This window comes from Salmo salar, chromosome 26 (genome assembly GCF_965601325.2).
Source record: "Salmo salar chromosome 26, fSalSal1, whole genome shotgun sequence".
Classification (NCBI taxonomy): domain Eukaryota; kingdom Metazoa; phylum Chordata; class Actinopteri; order Salmoniformes; family Salmonidae; genus Salmo; species Salmo salar.
The window spans coordinates 46,203,738-46,230,000 of NC_138316.1; the positions used below are offsets into that span (position 1 = coordinate 46,203,738).

The following is a 26,263-nucleotide window of genomic DNA, read 5'->3' on the forward strand; positions in this document are numbered from 1 at the left end:
TTACTAAGAGACATGATTCAGACTCACCTATTATAAACTATAACATTACTAAGAGACATGATACAGACTCACCTATTATACACTATAACATTACTAAGAGACATGATTCAGACTCACCTATTAAACACTATAACATTACTAAGAGACATGATACAGACTCACCTATTATAAACTATAACATTACTAAGAGACATGATACAGACTCACCTATTATACACTATAACATTACTAAGAGATATTACATGATACAGACTCACCTATTATACACTATAACATTACTAAGAGACAGGACATGATACAGACTCACCTATTATACACTATAACATTACTAAGAGACATGATACAGACTCACCTATTATACTCTATAACATTACTAAGAGACAGGACATGATACAGACTCACCTATTATACACTATAACATTACTAAGAGACATGATACAGACTCACCTATTACAAACTATAACATTACTAAGAGACATGATACAGGCTCACCTATTATACACTATAACATTACTAAGAGACAGGACATGATACAGACTCACCTATTATACACTATAACATTACTAAGAGACATGATACAGACTCACCTATTATACACTATAACATTACTAAGAGACATGATACAGACTCACCTATTATACACTATAACATTACTAAGAGTCATGATACAGACTCACCTATTATACACTATAACATTACTAAGAGACAGGACATGATACAGACTCACCTATTATAAACTATGACATTACTAAGAGACATGATACAGACTCACCTATTATACACTATAACATTACTAAGAGACATGATACAGACTCACCTATTATACACTAACATTACTAAGAGATATTACATGATACAGACTCACCTATTATACACTATAACATTACTAAGAGACATGATACAGACTCACCTATTATAAACTATAACATTACTAAGAGACATGATACAGACTCACCTATTATACACTATAACATTACTAAGAGACATGATACAGACTCACCTATTATACACTATAGCATTACTAAGAGACATGATACAGACTCACCTATTATACACTATAACATTACTAAGAGACATGATACAGACTCACCTATTATACACTATAACATTACTAAGAGACATGATACAGACTCACCTATTATACACTATAACATTACTAAGAGACATGATACAGACTCACCTATTATACACTATAACATTACTAAGAGATATTACATGATACAGACTCACCTATTATACACTATAACATTACAAAGAGACATGATACAGACTCACCTATTATACACTATAACATTACTAAGAGATATTACATGATACAGACTCACCTATTATACACTATAACATTACTAAGAGACATGATACAGACTCACCTATTATACACTATAACATTACTAAGAGATATTACATGATACAGACTCACCTATTATACACTATAACATTACTAAGAGATATTACATGATACAGACTCACCTATTATACACTATAACATTACTAAGAGACATGATACAGACTCACCTATTATAAACTATAACATTACTAAGAGACATGATACAGACTCACCTATTATACACTATAACATTACTAAGAGACATGATACAGACTCACCTATTATACACTATAACATTACTAAGAGATATACATGATACAGACTCACCTATTATACACTATAACATTACTAAGAGACATGATACAGACTCACCTATTATACACTATAACATTACTAAGAGACATGATACAGACTCACCTATTATACACTATAACATTACTAAGAGACAGGACATGATACAGACTCACCTATTATACACTATAACATTACTAAGAGATATTACATGATACAGACTCACCTATTATACACTATAACATTACTAAGAGACATAATACAGACTCACCTATTATACACTATAACATTACTAAGAGACATGATTCAGACTCACCTATTATAAACTATAACATTACTAAGAGACATGATACAGACTCACCTATTATACACTATAACATTACTAAGAGACATGATACAGACTCACCTATTATACACTATAACATTACTAAGAGACATGATACAGACTCACCTATTATAAACTATAACATTACTAAGAGACATGATACAGACTCACCTATTATACACTATAACATTACTAAGAGATATTACATGATACAGACTCACCTATTATACACTATAACATTACTAAGAGACAGGACATGATACAGACTCACCTATTATACACTATAACATTACTAAGAGACATGATACAGACTCACCTATTATACACTATAACATTACTAAGAGACAGGACATGATACAGACTCACCTATTATACACTATAACATTACTAAGAGACATGATACAGACTCACCTATTATAAACTATAACATTACTAAGAGACATGATACAGACTCACCTATTATACACTATAACATTACTAAGAGACAGGACATGATACAGACTCACCTATTATACACTATAACATTACTAAGAGACATGATACAGACTCACCTATTATACACTATAACATTACTAAGAGACATGATACAGACTCACCTATTATACACTATAACATTACTAAGAGACATGATACAGACTCACCTATTATACACTATAACATTACTAAGAGACATGATACAGACTCACCTATTATACACTAACATTACTAAGAGATATTACATGATACAGACTCACCTATTATACACTATAACATTACTAAGAGACATGATACAGACTCACCTATTATAAACTATAACATTACTAAGAGACATGATACAGACTCACCTATTATACACTATAACATTACTAAGAGACATGATACAGACTCACCTATTATACACTATAGCATTACTAAGAGACATGATACAGACTCACCTATTATACACTATAACATTACTAAGAGACATGATACAGACTCACCTATTATACACTATAACATTACTAAGAGACATGATACAGACTCACCTATTATACACTATAACATTACTAAGAGACATGATACAGACTCACCTATTATACACTATAACATTACTAAGAGATATTACATGATACAGACTCACCTATTATACACTATAACATTACAAAGAGACATGATACAGACTCACCTATTATACACTATAACATTACTAAGAGATATTACATGATACAGACTCACCTATTATACACTATAACATTACTAAGAGACATGATACAGACTCACCTATTATACACTATAACAATACTAAGAGATATTACATGATACAGACTCACCTATTATACACTATAACATTACTAAGAGACATGATACAGACTCACCTATTATAAACTATAACATTACTAAGAGACATGATACAAACTCACCTATTATACACTATAACATTACTAAGAGACATGATAGACTCACCTATTATACACTATAACATTACTAAGAGACATGATACAGACTCACCTATTATACACTATAACATTACTAAGAGACATGATACAGACTCACCTATTATACACTATAACATTACTAAGAGACATGATACAGACTCACCTATTATACACTATAACATTACTAAGAGACATGATACAGACTCACCTATTATACACTATAACATTACTAAGAGACATGATACAGACTCACCTATTATAAACTATAACATTACTAAGAGACATGATACAGACTCACCTATTATAAACTATAACATTACTAAGAGACATGATACAGACTCACCTATTATACACTATAACATTACTAAGAGATATTACATGATACAGACTCACCTATTATACACTATAACATTACTAAGAGACAGGACATGATACAGACTCACCTATTATACACTATAACATTACTAAGAGACATGATACAGACTCACCTATTATACTCTATAACATTACTAAGAGACATGATACAGACTCACCTATTATACACTATAACATTACTAAGAGACAGGACATGATACAGACTCACCTATTATACACTATAACATTACTAAGAGACATGATACAGACTCACCTATTATAAACTATAACATTACTAAGAGACATGATACAGACTCACCTATTATAAACTATAACATTACTAAGAGACATGATACAGACTCACCTATTATACACTATAACATTACTAAGAGATATTACATGATACAGACTCACCTATTATACACTATAACATTACTAAGAGACCGGACATGATACAGACTCACCTATTATACACTATAACATTACTAAGAGACATGATACAGACTCACCTATTATAAACTATAACATTACTAAGAGACATGATACAGGCTCACCTATTAAACACTATAACATTACTAAGAGACATGATACAGACTCACCTATTATACACTATAACATTACTAAGAGTCATGATACAGACTCACCTATTATACACTATAACATTACTAAGAGACATGATACAGACTCACCTATTATAAACTATAACATTACTAAGAGACATGATACAGACTCACCTATTATACACTATAACATTACTAAGAGACATGATACAGACTCACCTATTATACACTATAACATTACTAAGAGACATGATACAGACTCACCTATTATACACTATAACATTACTAAGAGACAGGACATGATACAGACTCACCTATTATACACTATAACATTACTAAGAGACATGATACAGACTCACCTATTATACACTATAACATTACTAAGAGACATGATACAGACTCACCTATTATAAACTATAACATTACTAAGAGACATGATACAGACTCACCTATTATACACTATACCATTACTAAGAGACATGATACAGACTCACCTATTATACACTATAACATTACTAAGAGACATGATACAGACTCACCTATTATACACTATAACATTACTAAGAGACATGATACAGACTCACCTATTATAAACTATAACATTACTAAGAGACATGATACAGACTCACCTATTATACACTATAACATTACTAAGAGACATGATACAGACTCACCTATTATACACTATAACATTACTAAGAGACATGATACAGACTCACCTATTATACACTATAACATTACTAATAGACATGATACAGACTCACCTATTATACACTATAACATTACTAAGAGATATTACATGATACAGACTCACCTATTATACACTATAACATTACTAAGAGACATGATACAGACTCACCTATTATACACTATAACATTACTAAGAGATATTACATGATACAGACTCACCTATTATACACTATAACATTACTAAGAGACATGATACAGACTCACCTATTATACACTATAACATTACTAAGAGACATGATACAGACTCACCTATTATACACTATAACATTACTAAGAGACAGGACATGATACAGACTCACCTATTATACACTATAACATTACTAAGAGATATTACATGATACAGACTCACCTATTATACACTATAACATTACTAAGAGACATAATACAGACTCACCTATTATACACTATAACATTACTAAGAGACATGATTCAGACTCACCTATTATAAACTATAACATTACTAAGAGACATGATACAGACTCACCTATTATACACTATAACATTACTAAGAGATATTACATGATACAGACTCACCTATTATACACTATAACATTACTAAGAGACAGGACATGATACAGACTCACCTATTATACACTATAACATTACTAAGAGACATGATACAGACTCACCTATTATACACTATAACATTACTAAGAGATATTACATGATACAGACTCACCTATTATAAACTATAACATTACTAAGAGACATGATACAGACTCACCTATTATACACTATAACATTACTAAGAGATATTACATGATACAGACTCACCTATTATACACTATAACATTACTAAGAGACAGGACATGATACAGACTCACCTATTATACACTATAACATTACTAAGAGACATGATACAGACTCACCTATTATACTCTATAACATTACTAAGAGACAGGACATGATACAGACTCACCTATTATACACTATAACATTACTAAGAGACATGATACAGACTCACCTATTACAAACTATAACATTACTAAGAGACATGATACAGGCTCACCTATTAAACACTATAACATTACTAAGAGACATGATACAGACTCACCTATTATACACTATAACATTACTAAGAGTCATGATACAGACTCACCTATTATACACTATAACATTACTAAGAGACAGGACATGATACAGACTCACCTATTATACACTATAACATTACTAAGAGACATGATACAGACTCACCTATTATAAACTATAACATTACTAAGAGACATGATACAGACTCACCTATTATAAACTATAACATTACTAAGAGACATGATACAGACTCACCTATTATAAACTATAACATTACTAAGAGACATGATACAGACTCACCTATTATACACTATAACATTACTAAGAGATATTACATGATACAGACTCACCTATTATACACTATAACATTACTAAGAGACCGGACATGATACAGACTCACCTATTATACACTATAACATTACTAAGAGACATGATACAGACTCACCTATTATACACTATAACATTACTAAGAGTCATGATACAGACTCACCTATTATACACTATAACATTACTAAGAGACATGATACAGACTCACCTATTATAAACTATAACATTACTAAGAGACATGATACAGACTCACCTATTATACACTATAACATTACTAAGAGACATGATACAGACTCACCTATTATACACTATAACATTACTAAGAGACATGATACAGACTCACCTATTATACACTATAACATTACTAAGAGACATGATACAGACTCACCTATTATAAACTATAACATTACTAAGAGACATGATACAGACTCACCTATTATACACTATACCATTACTAAGAGACATGATACAGACTCACCTATTATACACTATAACATTACTAAGAGACATGATACAGACTCACCTATTATACACTATAACATTACTAAGAGACATGATACAGACTCACCTATTATAAACTATAACATTACTAAGAGACATGATACAGACTCACCTATTATACACTATAACATTACTAAGAGACATGATACAGACTCACCTATTATACACTATAACATTACTAAGAGACATGATACAGACTCACCTATTATACACTATAACATTACTAATAGACATGATACAGACTCACCTATTATACACTATAACATTACTAAGAGATATTACATGATACAGACTCACCTATTATACACTATAACATTACTAAGAGACATGATACAGACTCACCTATTATACACTATAACATTACTAAGAGATATTACATGATACAGACTCACCTATTATACACTATAACATTACTAAGAGACATGATACAGACTCACCTATTATACACTATAACATTACTAAGAGACATGATACAGACTCACCTATTATACACTATAACATTACTAAGAGACAGGACATGATACAGACTCACCTATTATACACTATAACATTACTAAGAGATATTACATGATACAGACTCACCTATTATACACTATAACATTACTAAGATACATAATACAGACTCACCTATTATACACTATAACATTACTAAGAGACATGAATCAGACTCACCTATTATAAACTATAACATTACTAAGAGACATGATACAGACTCACCTATTATACACTATAACATTATTAAGAGATATTACATGATACAGACTCACCTATTATACACTATAACATTACTAAGAGACAGGACATGATACAGACTCACCTATTATACACTATAACATTACTAAGAGACATGATACAGACTCACCTATTATACACTATAACATTACTAAGAGATATTACATGATACAGACTCACCTATTATAAACTATAACATTACTAAGAGACATGATACAGACTCACCTATTATACACTATAACATTACTAAGAGATATTACATGATACAGACTCACCTATTATACACTATAACATTACTAAGAGACAGGACATGATACAGACTCACCTATTATACACTATAACATTACTAAGAGACATGATACAGACTCACCTATTATACTCTATAACATTACTAAGAGACAGGACATGATACAGACTCACCTATTATACACTATAACATTACTAAGAGACATGATACAGACTCACCTATTACAAACTATAACATTACTAAGAGACATGATACAGGCTCACCTATTAAACACTATAACATTACTAAGAGACATGATACAGACTCACCTATTATACACTATAACATTACTAAGAGACATGATACAGACTCACCTATTATACACTATAACATTACTAAGAGATATTACATGATACAGACTCACCTATTATACACTATAACATTACTAAGAGACATGATACAGACTCACCTATTATACACTATAACATTACTAAGAGACATGATACAGACTCACCTATTATACACTATAACATTACTAAGAGACAGGACATGATACAGACTCACCTATTATACACTATAACATTACTAAGAGATATTACATGATACAGACTCACCTATTATACACTATAACATTACTAAGATACATAATACAGACTCACCTATTATACACTATAACATTACTAAGAGACATGATTCAGACTCACCTATTATAAACTATAACATTACTAAGAGACATGATACAGACTCACCTATTATACACTATAACATTATTAAGAGATATTACATGATACAGACTCACCTATTATACACTATAACATTACTAAGAGACAGGACATGATACAGACTCACCTATTATACACTATAACATTACTAAGAGACATGATACAGACTCACCTATTATACACTATAACATTACTAAGAGATATTACATGATACAGACTCACCTATTATAAACTATAACATTACTAAGAGACATGATACAGACTCACCTATTATACACTATAACATTACTAAGAGATATTACATGATACAGACTCACCTATTATACACTATAACATTACTAAGAGACAGGACATGATACAGACTCACCTATTATACACTATAACATTACTAAGAGACATGATACAGACTCACCTATTATACTCTATAACATTACTAAGAGACAGGACATGATACAGACTCACCTATTATACACTATAACATTACTAAGAGACATGATACAGACTCACCTATTACAAACTATAACATTACTAAGAGACATGATACAGGCTCACCTATTAAACACTATAACATTACTAAGAGACATGATACAGACTCACCTATTATACACTATAACATTACTAAGAGTCATGATACAGACTCACCTATTATACACTATAACATTACTAAGAGACAGGACATGATACAGACTCACCTATTATACACTATAACATTACTAAGAGACATGATACAGACTCACCTATTATAAACTATAACATTACTAAGAGACATGATACAGACTCACCTATTATACACTATAACATTACTAAGAGACATGATACAGACTCACCTATTATACACTATAACATTACTAAGAGACATGATACAGACTCACCTATTATACACTATAACATTACTAAGAGATATTACATGATACAGACTCACCTATTATAAACTATAACATTACTAAGAGACATGATACAGACTCACCTATTATACACTATAACATTACTAAGAGATATTACATGATACAGACTCACCTATTATACACTATAACATTACTAAGAGACAGGACATGATACAGACTCACCTATTATACACTATAACATTACTAAGAGACATGATACAGACTCACCTATTATACTCTAACATTACTAAGAGACAGGACATGATACAGACTCACCTATTATACACTATAACATTACTAAGAGACATGATACAGACTCACCTATTACAAACTATAACATTACTAAGAGACATGATACAGGCTCACCTATTAAACACTATAACATTACTAAGAGACATGATACAGACTCACCTATTATACACTATAACATTACTAAGAGTCATGATACAGACTCACCTATTATACACTATAACATTACTAAGAGACAGGACATGATACAGACTCACCTATTATACACTATAACATTACTAAGAGACATGATACAGACTCACCTATTATAAACTATAACATTACTAAGAGACATGATACAGACTCACCTATTATACACTATAACATTACTAAGAGACATGATACAGACTCACCTATTATACACTATAACATTACTAAGAGACATGATACAGACTCACCTATTATACACTATAACATTACTAAGAGACAGGACATGATACAGACTCACCTATTATACACTATAACATTACTAAGAGACATGATACAGACTCACCTATTATACACTATAACATTACTAAGAGACAGGACATGATACAGACTCACCTATTATACACTATAACATTACTAAGAGACATGATACAGACTCACCTATTATACACTATAACATTACTAAGAGACATGATACAGACTCACCTATTATACACTATAACATTACTAAGAGTCATGATACAGACTCACCTATTATACACTATAACATTACTAAGAGACAGGACATGATACAGACTCACCTATTATACACTATAACATTACTAAGAGACATGATACAGACTCACCTATTATAAACTATAACATTACTAAGAGACATGATACAGACTCACCTATTATACACTATAACATTACTAAGAGACATGATACAGACTCACCTATTATACACTATAACATTACTAAGAGACATGATACAGACTCACCTATTATACACTATAACATTACTAAGAGACAGGACATGATACAGACTCACCTATTATACACTATAACATTACTAAGAGACATGATACAGACTCACCTATTATACACTATAACATTACTAAGAGACATGATACAGACTCACCTATTATACACTATAACATTACTAAGAGACAGGACATGATACAGACTCACCTATTATACACTATAACATTACTAAGAGACAGGACATGATACAGACTCACCTATTATACACTATAACATTACTAAGAGACATGATACAGACTCACCTATTATAAACTATAACATTACTAAGAGACATGATACAGACTCACCTATTATACACTATACCATTACTAAGAGACATGATACAGACTCACCTATTATACACTATAACATTACTAAGAGACATGATACAGACTCACCTATTATACACTATAACATTACTAAGAGACATGATACAGACTCACCTATTATAAACTATAACATTACTAAGAGACATGATACAGACTCACCTATTATACACTATAACATTACTAAGAGACATGATACAGACTCACCTATTATACACTATAACATTACTAAGAGACATGATACAGACTCACCTATTATACACTATAACATTACTAATAGACATGATACAGACTCACCTATTATACACTATAACATTACTAAGAGATATTACATGATACAGACTCACCTATTATACACTATAACATTACTAAGAGACATGATACAGACTCACCTATTATACACTATAACATTACTAAGAGACATGATACAGACTCACTTATTATACACTATAACATTACTAAGAGACATGATACAGACTCACCTATTATACACTATAACATTACTAAGAGATATTACATGATACAGACTCACCTATTATACACTATAACATTACTAAGAGACATGATACAGACTCACCTATTATACACTATAACATTACTAAGAGACATGATACAGACTCACCTATTATACACTATAACATAACTAAGAGACAGGACATGATACAGACTCACCTATTATACACTATAACATTACTAAGAGACATGATACAGACTCACCTATTATAAACTATAACATTACTAAGAGACATGATACAGACTCACCTATTATACACTATAACATTACTAAGAGACATGATACAGACTCACCTATTATACACTATAACATTACTAAGAGACATGATACAGACTCACCTATTATACACTATAACATTACTAAGAGACATGATACAGACTCACCTATTATACACTATAACATTACTAAGAGACATGATACAGACTCACCTATTATACACTATAACATTACTAAGAGACAGGACATGATACAGACTCACCTATTATACACTATAACATTACTAAGAGACATGATACAGACTCACCTATTATACACTATAACATTACTAAGAGACATGATACAGACTCACCTATTATAAACTATAACATTACTATGAGACATGATACAGACTCACTTATTATACACTATAACATTACTAAGAGACATGATACAGACTCACCTATTATACACTATAACATTACTAAGAGATATTACATGATACAGACTCACCTATTATACACTATAACATTACTAAGAGACATGATACAGACTCACCTATTATACACTATAACATTACTAAGAGACATGATACAGACACCTATTATACACTATAACATAACTAAGAGACAGGACATGATACAGACTCACCTATTATACACTATAACATTACTAAGAGACATGATACAGACTCACCTATTATACACTATAACATTACTAAGAGACATGATACAGACTCACCTATTATACACTATAACATTACTAAGAGTCATGATACAGACTCACCTATTATACACTATAACATTACTAAGAGACAGGACATGATACAGACTCACCTATTATACACTATAACATTACTAAGAGACATGATACAGACTCACCTATTATACACTATAACATTACTATGAGACATGATACAGACTCACCTATTATAAACTATAACATTACTAAGAGACATGATACAGACTCACCTATTATACACTATAACATTACTAAGAGACATGATACAGATTCACCTATTATAAACTATAACATTACTAAGAGACATGATACAGACTCACCTATTATACACTATAACATTACTAAGAGACATGATACAGACTCACCTATTATACACTATAACATTACTAAGAGACATGATACAGACTCACCTATTAAACACTATAACATTACTAAGAGACATGATACAGACTCACCTATTATACACTATAACATTACTAAGAGACATGATACAGACTCACCTATTATACACTATAGCATTACTAAGAGACATGATACAGACTCACCTATTATACACTATAACATTACTAAGAGACATGATACAGACTCACCTATTATACACTATAACATTACTAAGAGACAGGACATGATACAGACTCACCTATTATACACTATAACATTACTAAGAGACAGGACATGATACAGACTCACCTATTATACACTATAACATTACTAAGAGACATGATACAGACTCACCTATTATACACTATAACATTACTAAGAGACATGATACAGACTCACCTATTATACACTATAACATTACTAAGAGACAGGACATGATACAGACTCACCTATTATACACTATAACATTACTAAGAGACAGGACATGATACAGACTCACCTATTATACACTATAACATTACTAAGAGACATGATACAGACTCACCTATTATACACTATAACATTAGTAAGAGACAGGACATGATACAGACTCACCTATTATACACTATAACATTACTAAGAGACAGGACATGATACAGACTCACCTATTATACACTATAACATTACTAAGAGACATGATACAGACTCACCTATTATAAACTATAACATTACTAAGAGACATGATACAGACTCACCTATTATACACTATAACATTACTAAGAGACATGATACAGACTCACCTATTATACACTATAACATTACTAAGAGACAGGACATGATACAGACTCACCTATTATACACTATAACATTACTAAGAGACATGATACAGACTCACCTATTATACACTATAACATTACTAAGAGACAGGACATGATACAGACTCACCTTATATACACTATAACATTACTAAGAGACATGATACAGACTCACCTATTATACACTATAACATTACTAAGAGACATGATACAGACTCACCTATTATACACTATAACATTACTAAGAGACAGGACATGATACAGACTCACCTATTATACACTATAACATTACTAAGAGACATGATACAGACTCACCTATTATACACTATAACATTACTAAGAGACATGATACAGACTCACCTATTATACACTATAACATTACTAAGAGACATGATACAGACTCACCTATTATACACTATAACATTACTAAGAGACATGATACAGACTCACCTATTATACACTATAACATTACTAAGAGACAGGACATGATACAGACTCACCTATTATACACTATAACATAACAAAAAATGGTAGTAATACTCACAAACATACAGTATGTTATCTGACATGTTTTCTATTTTGATTAACTGAAACATATTTGGGAACAATCAAATTATGATCAATAAGAAAAGAATAGCCAGATAAACGAATAAATCTGCTGTTAAAACTCTGAAGAGGTTAACTTTTCATTGAACCAGAATGGAGAATGCTCATTAAACAGCCTACAGTTACTGTAACTGTCAATGTCCAATCACTGATCACATACATACCTGAGAGAAGCCTACTAATTTTACCCGACAGAATTGGGTCACTTGCTCTTGCTTTCTGTGCCTTGTTCTTTTCTAACTTTCACTATGAATGTTTTCTGATAAAACAGGGTTTTGAGACTTTGTCCCTGCAAAGCAATAAAGTGTGTAGTTTTACACAGGTCCCTGCTTAATCATTCAAACAATATCCTTTTTGGACTTTATGATTGACTAGAAACCCTGGATGTCCTGCGCGTCTATGTTAGCCTGCTGAGCTAAAGCCTAGTCTTCAGGTTTCAAACAAAACTACTCACAGAGCCACATCCATCACACTTCACAAGAATACATGTTTTGAATCCTTTCCACTTTATTGATAATATTCAATAACTGTTGTCATTATCCATAAGTAGCTCTGTTCCTTGAATCTCTCAGAGATATCTTCTCCCATCTAAATTCATCAGTGGTATTATAAATATTAAATTACATTGTTGTCATCATCAATAAATTCAGATTTGGAGGATGATTTTTAAAGGGGCAATCTGCTGTTGAAACAATAACAAAACAGACAGCCACCACTGGTTTGGTAAAAGTGGTTTGGTAACAGTGTTTGTTTACATGTTTGTTTACAAACTTTGGAGTAAAACAAGCTTGTATTTTGGGTTGTGATGGGGTACGACAGTTTAACTAAGTTCATTAAGCATTTCTACATTTTATATCCTAAAACAGTTCTCTCTCTCCAGTCAGCCTACTGTGCCTCCCTTCGCCTCTCCTGACCCCTGTTGGTTATATACTGTTAGAAACTGTGTGGTTTCAGCCCTGAATTCTGATTGGCTGAAAGCCATGGTATATCAGACGTATACTACGGGTATGACAAAACATTTAGTTTTACTGCTCTAATTACGTTGCTAACCAGTTTATAATAGCAATAAGGCACATCTGGCCAATGTACCACAACTAATATACCACACCTCCTCTGGCCTTATTGCTTCATTAAATAACGCACGGTATATTTGCATGGTTGAATTCAATGACTATAGTTAATTCTTACATGTTAGATGTTGAAGCTGCCTTTTAAAAGCAAAAGTCGTATTTAAAACATTATTGGAATTGTTGAATTCGATGTTCATAATGGCGAGCTAGTTAGCTAAACTAGCGAGTCTGTTTGGTTACCACGGCAACTACTGTAGCTATTTAGTACATTTGCTAGCTACTTCAGTGGATGTTGAACACATTTCTACCTGCAAATGAACACATTTCAAGAAGAAAATGTGTTTAATTATACCCATGGTATGAAAGCGATAATCAACTCTGGGCTCTACTCCGCTAGCACGTCGTGGAAAACAAATCGTTGATTATTTTTAATAAAATTCATAGCCCCTCGTTGATCATCTCTTACTGATTCACCACTGCTGTTCTTGTTCCTGACAGCAGGGAGCAACACTGACTAACTTTACGCCTACAAAGTTACTCGCATACAGTCACCACACACAAACACTCGAAAAGAAAAACGATCTCTAATTATTAACGGTGCTGTGAGAGAGAGAGAGTCTCGCCTAACGTCCTTTTCTAAATATTTCTCTAGAAACAGACGGTAGATTCATCTGGTCGTTTCTCTGAAGAGACAGACACACACGCTGTCTGATGTTTAACAGGCCAAATCCATCCTAAAACACTGGACTCATTTTAGAAAAAACTCTAAACGTTACCAGGCCACTGTAAAAACTCACATAAAACTACAGAGCAGGATTCTGGGTTGAGAGACATCTGTTTTAGTCTGCCTGTTAGAAGCTGGACATGTAATGCTGCATTTACACAGGCAGCCCAATTCTGAACTTTTTTCCCCCAATAAATGGTATATTGTCCAATCAGATCAACTCTGAACAAGATCTGATTTGAAAATATCTGATGTGATAGTGGAAAAAAGATCACAATTGGGCTGCCTGTGTAAACGCAGCCTAAGAGTGGACATCCAGGGATAGATGTAAAAAAAAAATATATATAATAATATTTAACCTTTATTTAACTAGGCAAGTCAGTTAAGAACAAATTCTTATTTTACAATGACGGCCTACCCCGGCCAAATCCTCCCCTAACCCGGACGACGCTGGGCCAGTTGTGCGCCACCCTATGGGACTCCCAATCACGGCTGGTTGTGATACAGCCCGGGATCGAACCAGGGTCTGTAGTGACACCTCTAGCACCTAAAGGCAGTGTCTTAGACCACCGCGCCACTCAGGAGCCCAAAATGTATTTACACCCATAGGATTACATTATAGAATCTATGTTTAAACCACTCATTGTAATGTCATATGTAGGCTTTTGACTGGGTTTGAACCTGGGTCGTTGTAGCCCTATAAGACTACATTTCCCCGCTGAGCTAAGGCAACATTAGCTCAGGGAGCTGATCTAACACAAGACTTCTGGGCCTGAATTCACAAAGTGTCTCAGAATAATGCTGTTCTAGAATTCATTTGTCCTTTTCCATCATAATGAGTAAGATTCCATGGGGGGGGGGGGGGGGATGGATTCACTACTGTTGGCTGTTATGTAGTGTGCTGGGACTGCAGACACAGAGTACCAGTACAACCTTTACACACACACATGCACACACAGCCATACAGACGCACCCATGTACAGGAACACACACACACAGCCATACAGACACACCCATGTACAGGAACACACACACACAGCCATACAGACACACCCATGTACAGGAACACACACACACAGCCATACAGACACACCCATGTACAGGAACACACACACACACAGCCATACAGACGCACCCATGTACAGGAACACACACACAGCCATACAGACACACCCATGTACAGGAACACACACACACAGCCATACAGACGCACCCATGTACAGGAACACACACACACACACACACACACACACACACACACACACACACACACACACACACACACACACACACACAGCCATACAGACACACCCATAGCCATACAGACACACCCATGTACAGGAACACACACACAGCCATACAGACACACCCATGTACAGGAACACACACACAGCCATACAGACACACCCATGTACAGGAACACACACACACACACACAGCCATACCCATGTACAGGAACACACACACACACACACACACACACACACAGCCATACAGACACACCCATGTACAGGAACACACACACAGCCATACAGACACACCCATGTACAGGAACACACACACAGCCATACAGACACCCATGTACAGGAACACACACACACACAGCCATACAGACACACCCATGTACAGGAACACACACACACTTCTCTATGTTACTTGTTCATTAGCGGTCCATCATATTGAGAAAATACAACCAGTCAGATATACAGCTAGGGTATTTCAACTGGGAAATTCAGGACCTCTCTGCTGGGACACTCCACAGTCTGCTGAGACATGTAGAAGACCAGTCTGCTGGGACACTCCACAGTCTGCTGAGACATGTAGAAGACCACTCTGCTGGGACACTCCACAGTCTGCTGAGACATGTAGAAGACCACTCTGCTGGGACACTCCACAGTCTGCTGAGACATGTAGAAGACCAGTCTTCTGGGACACATTACATTTGACCAGAGCCCAATGGGTCCAGGTATAAAGTAGTCCATCACTGTATAAGCAATATGGTGTTATTGGGGACACAGTCATCTCTCAGAGAGAGAGAGAGAGAGAAAGAGAGAGACAGGTGGTTATCTCCACCTTGCTACCATGAAAAGACTTCCACCCTGCTTCCATACAGCAGGTAAACGCAAGTATTTCCCATGACTGTGCCTCAAAACCAAATGTTTACCTGGCCCACCACTCCACCCTGGACTTGAACAGCCTCTATGACCAGGTCCACCTATACAAGGCATCAGTGCCCACCTTCACTCGCACCCTAAAGGACATCACCCTCAAACGCAGCCCCAACACTTCACACAGGAACAACAGATCAATAGACACCCCGCCCAGACCAGCGAGACACTCTGCCAGACCTCCTCCCCCCCATAGAGGACCCATGCCGAGAGGACCTACATCCAGACCACAGTACCACTAGCCACATCCACACCCCCACTCCAACCAATCAACACCCCCCCAAGTCAACCATGCCCACACCCCATTTAGGCCCCCTCAGATCAGACCTATGCCCCTCCTGCCCACCCCATGCCCCCCACTCCCGCAAAGAGGGCCTCAACATGAAAGTGACACATACGCCCAGGCCGTGAGCAGGCAAACAGGCTCAACCCCCACTCTTACACTTGCCCAGGCAAATGGCATGTACCAGATGCTCAGCAGGCTCTGATCACACTTACTGGTCTGAGGCCAAACCACACCACTAACAACATTGGACCCTTTATGGAACACAAAGCCTTCATTATCTCATCCTGAAATATCCAAGGCCTGAGGTCATCTGCCTTTGGCCTAAAGAGCAGGAACCTGGACTTCATAAAAGAAATTGGAAATACAGACATTGTCATCCTACAAGAAACATGGTATAGAGGAGACGGACCCACTGGTTTCCCTCTAGGTTACAGAGAGCTGGTAGTCCCATCCACCAAACTACCAGGTGTGAAACAGGGAAGAGACTCGGGGGGGTATGCTAATTTGATATAGAGTCGACCTAACTCACTCTATTAAATTCAAAAGGAAATTATCTTATCCTGTGTGCTACCTATATCCCCCCCCCCCTAGATTCCCCACTTTAATGAACACGGCTTCTCCATCCTGGAGGGGGAATCAATCATTTCCAGGCCCAGGGACATGTACTAGTCTACAGTCGTGGCCAAAAGTTTTGAGAATGACACAAATATTAATTTCCACAAAGTTTGCTGCCTCAGTGTCTTTAGATATTTTTGTCAGATGTTACTATGGAATACTGAAGTATAATTACAAGCATTTCATAAGTGTCAAAGGCTTTTATTGACAATTACATGAAGTTGATGCAAAGAGTCAATATTTGCAGTGTTGACCCTTCTATTCAAGACCTCTGCAATCCGCCCTGGCATGCTGTCAATTAACTTCTGGGCCACATCCTGACTGATGGCAGCCCATTCTTGCATATTCAATGCTTGGAGTTTGTCAGAATTTGTTGGTTTTTGTTTGTCCACCTGCCTCTTGAGGATTGACCACAAGTTCTCAATGGGATTAAGGTCTGGGGAGTTTCCTGGCCATGGACCCAAAATATCGATGTTTTGTTCCCCGAGCCACTTAGTTATCACTTTTGCCTTATGGCAAGGTGCTCCATCACGCTGGAAAAGGCATTGTTCGTCACCAAACTGTTCCTGGATGGTTGGGAGAAGTTGCTCTCGGAGGATGTGTTGGTACCATTCTTTATTCATGGCTGTGTTCTTAGGCAAAATTGTGAGGGAGCCCACTCCCTTGGCTGAGAAGCAACCCCACACATGAATGGTCTCAGGATGCTTTACTGTTGGCATGACACAGGACTGATGGTAGCGCTCACCTTGTCTTCTCCGGACAAGCTTTTTTCAGGATGCCCCAAACAATCGGAAAAGGGATTCATCAGAGAAACTGACTTTACCCCAGTCCTCAGCAGGCCAATCCCTGTACCTTTTGCAGAATATCAGTCTGTCCCTGATGTTTTTCTTGGAGAGAAGTGGCTTCTTTGCTGCCCTTCTTGACACCAGGCCATCCTCCAAAAGTCTTCGCCTCACTGCGTGCAGATGCACTCACACCTGCCTGCTGCCATTCCTGAGCAAGCTCTGTACTGCTGGTGCCCCGATCCCGCAGCTGAAATCAACTTTAGGAGACGGTCCTGGCGCTTGCTGGACTTTCTTGGGTACCCTGAAGCCTTCTTCACAACAATTTAACCGCTCTCCTTGAAGTTCTTGATGATCCGATAAATGGTTGATTTAGGTGCAATCTTACTGGCAGCAATATCCTTGCCTGTGAAGCCCTTTTTGTGCAAAGCAATGATGATGGCACATGTTTCCTTGCAGGTAACCATGATTGACAAAGGAAGAACAATGATTCCAAGCACCACCCTCCTTTTGAAGCTACCAGTCTGTTATTCGAACTCAATCAGCATGACAGAGTGATCTCCAGCCTTGTCCTTGTCAACACTCACACCTATGTTAACGAGAGAATCACTGACATGATGTCAGCTGGTCCTTTTGTGGCAGGGCTGAAATGCAGTGGAAATGTTTTTTGGGGATTCAGTTCATTTGCATGGCAAAGAGGGACTTGACAATTAATTGCAATTCATCTGATAACTCTTCATAACATTCTGGAGTATATGCAAATTGCCATCATACAAACTGAGGCAGCAGACTTTGAAAATTAATATTTGTGTCATTCTCAAAACTTTTGGCCACAACTGTATGGTGACCAAAATGCCAAAACTGGACAAGAACCTGACACCCTCAGCACACAGGGGGACAAACACCTGCCTGGAGGTGACAGCATTCCCTCTCCCATATGCCCCCGTAGGCACAACTACAACAACATAACCAACAAAAACGTCTCACAACTCCTGCAGCTCTGGATATGTACATAGTCAATGGTAGGCTTTGAGGGGACTCCAATGGTAGGTACACCTATAGCTCATCTCTTGACAATAGTATTGTCGACTACTTTATCACTGACCTCAACCCAGTCTCTCAGAGCGTTCACAGTCAGCCCATTGACACCCCGATCAGATCACAGCAAAATCACAGTCAACTTGAACAGAGTAATACTCAATCATGAGGCATCAAAGCCAAAGGAACTGAAGAATATTAAGAAATGCTATAGATGGAAGGAATGTAGTGTGGAAACCTACCAAACAACAATTAGGCAACTACAAATTCAATCCATTTTAGACAACTTCCTGGACAAAACATTCCACTGTAATAGTGAAGGTGTAAACTTGGCAGTAGAAAACCTAAACAGTACATTTGACCTCTCAGCTTCCCTATCAAATCTAAAAATGTCAAACAGAAAACCGAAGAAAATTAACAACAATGACAGATGGTTTGATGAAGAATGCAAAAACCAAAGAAAGAAATTGAGAAACCTATCCAACCAAAAACATAGAGACCCAGAAAACCTGAGTCTACGCCTTCACTACGGTGAATCACTAAAACAATTCAGAAATACACTACGGAAAAAGAAGGAACAGCACGTCAGAAATCACTCTAACCACTTCTAGGAAAATTGGACAGAGAACAACACGAAGAGTTATCTATCCAAAACAGAGATGTATGGGTAAACCACTTCTCCAATCTTTTTGGCTCTATAACAAAGAACAAACAGAAAAAACATATACATGATCAAATACAAATCTTAGAATCAACTATTAAAGACTACCAGAACCCACTGGATCCTCCAATTACCTTGAATGAACTACAGGACAAAATACAAACCCTACAATCCAAAAAGGCCTGTGGTGTTGATGGGATACTCAATGAAATTATAAAATATACAGACAAGAAATTCCAATTGGCTATTCTTTAACATCATCCTTAGTTCTGGCATCTTCCCCAATATTTGGAACCAAGGACTGATCACCCCAATGTACCACAGTGGAGACAATTTGTCCCCAATAACTACCGTGGGATATGTGTCAACAGCAACCTTGGGAAAAGCCTCTGCATTATCATTAACAGTAGACTCATACATTTCCTCAGTGAAAACAATGTACTGAGCAAATGTCAAATTGGCTTTTTACCAAATTACCGTACGACAGAACACATATTCACCCTGCACACCCTAATTGACAAACAAACAAACCAAAACAAAGTTAAAGTTTTCTCATGCCTATAAAATCCATGTACACAAACAACAAGTGTGCGGTTAAAATCGGCAAAAGAACACACATTTCTTTCCACAGGGCCGTGGGGTGAGACAGGGATGCAGCTTAAGCCCCACCCTCTTCAACATATATACCAACGAATTGGCGAGGGCACTAGAAAAGTCTGCAGCACCCGGCCTCACCCTACTAGAATCTGAAGTCAAATGTCTACTGTTTTCTGATGATCTGGTGCTTCTGTCACCAACCAAGGAGGGCCTACAGCAGCACCTAGATCTTCTGCACAGATTCTGTCAGACCTGGGCCCTGACAGTAAATCTCAGTAAGACAAAAATAATGGTGTTCCAAAAAAGGTCCAGTCGCCAGTACCATAAATACAAATTCCATCTAGACACCGTTGCCCTAGAGCACACAAAAAACTATACATACCTCGACCTAAACATCAGCGCCACAGGTAACTTCCACAAAGTTGTGAACGATCTGAGAGACAAGGCAAGAAGGGCCTTCTATGCCATCAAAAGGAACATAAGATTTAACATACCAATTAGGATCTGGCTAAAAATACTTGAATCAGTTATAGAACCCATTGGTTGTGAGGTCTGGAGTCCACTCACCAACCAAGAATTCACAAAATGGGACAAACACCAAATTGAGACTCAGCATGCAGAATTCTGCTAAAATATCCTTTGTGTACAACGTAAAACACCAAATAATGCATGCAGAGCAGAATTAGGCCGATACCCGCTAATTCTCAAAATCCAGAAAAGAGACGTTAAATTCTACAACCACCTAAAAGGAAGGGATTCCCAAACCTTCCATAACAAAGCCATCACCTACAGAGAGATGAACCTGGAGAAGAGTCCCTTAAGCAAGCTGGTCCTGGGGCTCTGTTCACAAACAGACCCCACAGAGCTCCAGGACAGCAACACAATTAGACACAACCAAATCATGAGAAAAAAGATAATTACTTGACACATTGGAAAGAATTAACAATAAAACAGAGCAAACTAGAATGCTATTTGGCCCTAAACAGAGAGTACACAGTGGCAGAATACCTGACCACTGTGACTGACCCAAACTTAAGGAATGCTTTGACTATGTACAGACTCAGTGAGCAAAGCTTTGCTATTGAGAGTGGCTGCCTTAGGCTATGTGCACACTGCCCACAAAATGTGGTGGAAACTGAGCTGCACTTCCTAACTTCCTGCCAAATGTATGACAATATTAGAGACACATATTTCCCTCAGATTACACAGATCCACAAAGAACTTGAAAACAAACCCAATTTTGATAAACTCTACTGGGTGAAATACCACAGTGTGACATCACAGCTGCAAGATGAGTGACCTGTTGCCACAAGAAAAGGGCAACCAGTGAAGAACAAATACCATTTTAAATACAACCCATATTTATTTTCCCTTTTGTACTTTCACTATTTGCAAATCATTACAACACTGTATATATACATAATATCACATTTGAAATGTCTTTATTCTTTTGGAAAGTGCAATGTTTACTGTTAATTTTTTACTTTTGTTTATTATCTAATTCACTTGCTTTGCAATGTTAACGAGAGAGAGAGAGCGAGAGAACTTGGTGTCATGCCATTGACAAACCTCAGGGTGCTCCGCTCCTCTCTGCTTGGCATGGGAACACAACAGACTCCTACCACGTCTTGGAGACAGTACTACTACACTACTACAGTACTGTCTCTCATAAACTCTACAAAGACCCATTCAGACCCACAGTTGTGAGAAACTAAGTCCATGTCCCAAATGGCACTACTTAACTTTTAATTCCATTTAATATGTAACCCAAGAAAGTCACAGCTCTCTGACTGACTGAGAGAGACTCAGTGTCACGTCCTGACCAGTAAACTGAGAGAGACACAGTGTCACGTCCTGACCAGTAAACTGAGAGAGACTCACAGTGTCACGTCCTGACCAGTAAACTGAGAGAGACTCACAGTGTCACGTCCTGACCAGTAAACTGAGAGACTCAGTGTCACGTCCTGACCAGTAAACTGAGAGAGACTCACAGTGTCACGTCCTGACGAGTAAACTGAGAGACTCACAGTGTCACGTCCTGACCAGTAAACTGAGAGAGACTCACAGTGTCACGTCCTGACCAGTAAACTGAGAGACTCACAGTGTCACGTCCTGACCAGTAAACTGAGAGAGACTCACAGTGTCACGTCCTGACCAGTAAACTGAGAGACTCACAGTGTCACGTCCTGACCAGTAAACTGAGAGACTCACAGTGTCACGTCCTGACCAGTAAACTGAGAGAGACACAGTGTCACGTCCTGACCAGTAAACTGAGAGAGACTCACAGTGTCACGTCCTGACCAGTAAACTGAGAGAGACTCACGGTGTCACGTCCTGACCAGTAAACTGAGAGAGACTCACGGTGTCACGTCCTGACCAGTAAACTGAGAGAGACTCACAGTGTCACGTCCTTAACAGTAAACTGAGAGAGACTCAGTGTCACGTCCTGACCAGTAAACTGAGAGAGACTCACAGTGTCACGTCCTGACCAGTAAACTGAGAGAGACTCAGTGTCACGTCCTGACCAGTAAACTGAGAGAGACTCAGTGTCACGTCCTGACCAGTAAACTGAGAGAGACTCAGTGTCACGTCTTGACCAGTAAACTGAGAGAGACTCAGTTGGGAACATCCTCTTAGAGGTAATAATGATAATATAGTTATTCTGATAATGTAACGGCTGTCTGTGGAAGTAGACCAAGGTGCAGCAGAGTTAGTGTTCATCTTGAGTTTTAATTTACGAACGAACACGATACAACAAAACAAGAAAACCGACAGCCAAACAGTACAGTCAGGTGCAAGACACTAAACAGAAACAATCCCCCACAAAACCCAAAGGAAAAACAGGCTCCTTATGTGTGACTCCCAATCAGCAACAACGAACTACAGCTGTGCCTGATTGGGAGCCACACGGCCCAAAACAAAGAAATACAAAAACATAGAAAAATGAACATAGAACACCCACCCAATGTAACACCCTGGCCTAACCAAAATAAAGAACAAAAACCCCTCTATGGCCAGGGCGTTACAGTACCCCCCCAAAGGTGAAGACTCCGGCCGCAAAACCTGACTCTGAAGGGGAGGGTCCGGGTGGGCCTGCTTACGGCGGCGGCTCAGGTGCGGGACGTGGCCTCCGCTCCACCCTCGGCGTCGCCCACTTAGGTGGCGCCCCTGGCCGTGCCGGAGGACTGGTGGGCGTCCCTGGCTGCGCCCGGCTGGCGGGCGTCCCTGGCTGCGCCCGGCGTCCCTGGCGGCTCCGGCAGCTCCGGGCTGGCGGGCGGTTCTGGCCCAGGAATCACCAGGCTGGGGAGACATGAAGGAGGCCTGGCCCTGGGCGCAGGCACAGGACTCACCAGGCGGAAAGGCGGGCGGCTCTGGCGGCTCCGGACAGGCGGGCGGCTCTGGCGGCTCCGGACAGGCGGGCGGCTCTGGCGGCTCCGGACAGGTGGGTGGCTCTGGCGGCTCCGGACAGGCGGGCGGCTCCGGACAGGCGGGCGGCTCTGGCGGCTCCGGACAGGCAGACGGCTCCGGACAGGTGGGCGGCTCTGGCGGCTCCGGACTGGCGGGTGGCTCTGGCGGCTCCGGACTGGCGGGCGGCTCTGGCGGCTCCGGACTGGCGGGCGGCTCTGGCCCAGGACTCACCAGGCTGGGGAGACATGAAGGAGGCCTGGCTCTGAGCGCAGGCACTGGACTCACCAGGCTGGGGAGACCCACAGGAGGCCTGGTCCTGGGAGGAGGCACAGGATAGACCAGGCTGGAGAGACCCACAGGAGGCCTGGTCCTGGGAGGAGGCACAGGATAAACCAGGCTGGAGCGACCCACTGGAGGCCTGGTCCGAGGAGGAGGCACAGGATAAAACGGGCTGTGGGGGAGCACTGGAGTTCTGGTGCGTAGGCTTGCCACCCAAACTCCAGGCTGAATGCCCACTTTTGCCCGGCACGGGCGGAGCGCAGGCATTGGGCGAACTGAGCTCTCCCAGCGCCCCGGAGACACAGTGCGCAGAGCCGGAGCAGGATAGCCTGGACCGAAATGGCGCACTGGAGACCAGACACGCTGAGCTGGCACAATCTGTCCTGGCTCGATGCCTGCTCTCGCATGGCACTTGCGGGGGGCTGGCATGTAGCGCTC

General features: G+C 37.9%; 1 protein-coding gene across 1 annotated transcript in view; it reads right to left on the reverse strand.

The window, feature by feature from the left end:
- The window catches only part of LOC123725166 (LIM domain only protein 7-like), a 34,814-nt gene extending 20,338 nt beyond the window's left edge, over positions 1–14,476 (reverse strand). Inside the window, exon 1 of the mRNA XM_082969775.1 lies at positions 14,362–14,476. The gene's annotated coding sequence lies outside the window, so the exon portion shown is untranslated. The remainder of the gene's footprint in view (positions 1–14,361) is intronic.
- Between the last annotated feature and the right edge of the window lie 11,787 nt (positions 14,477–26,263).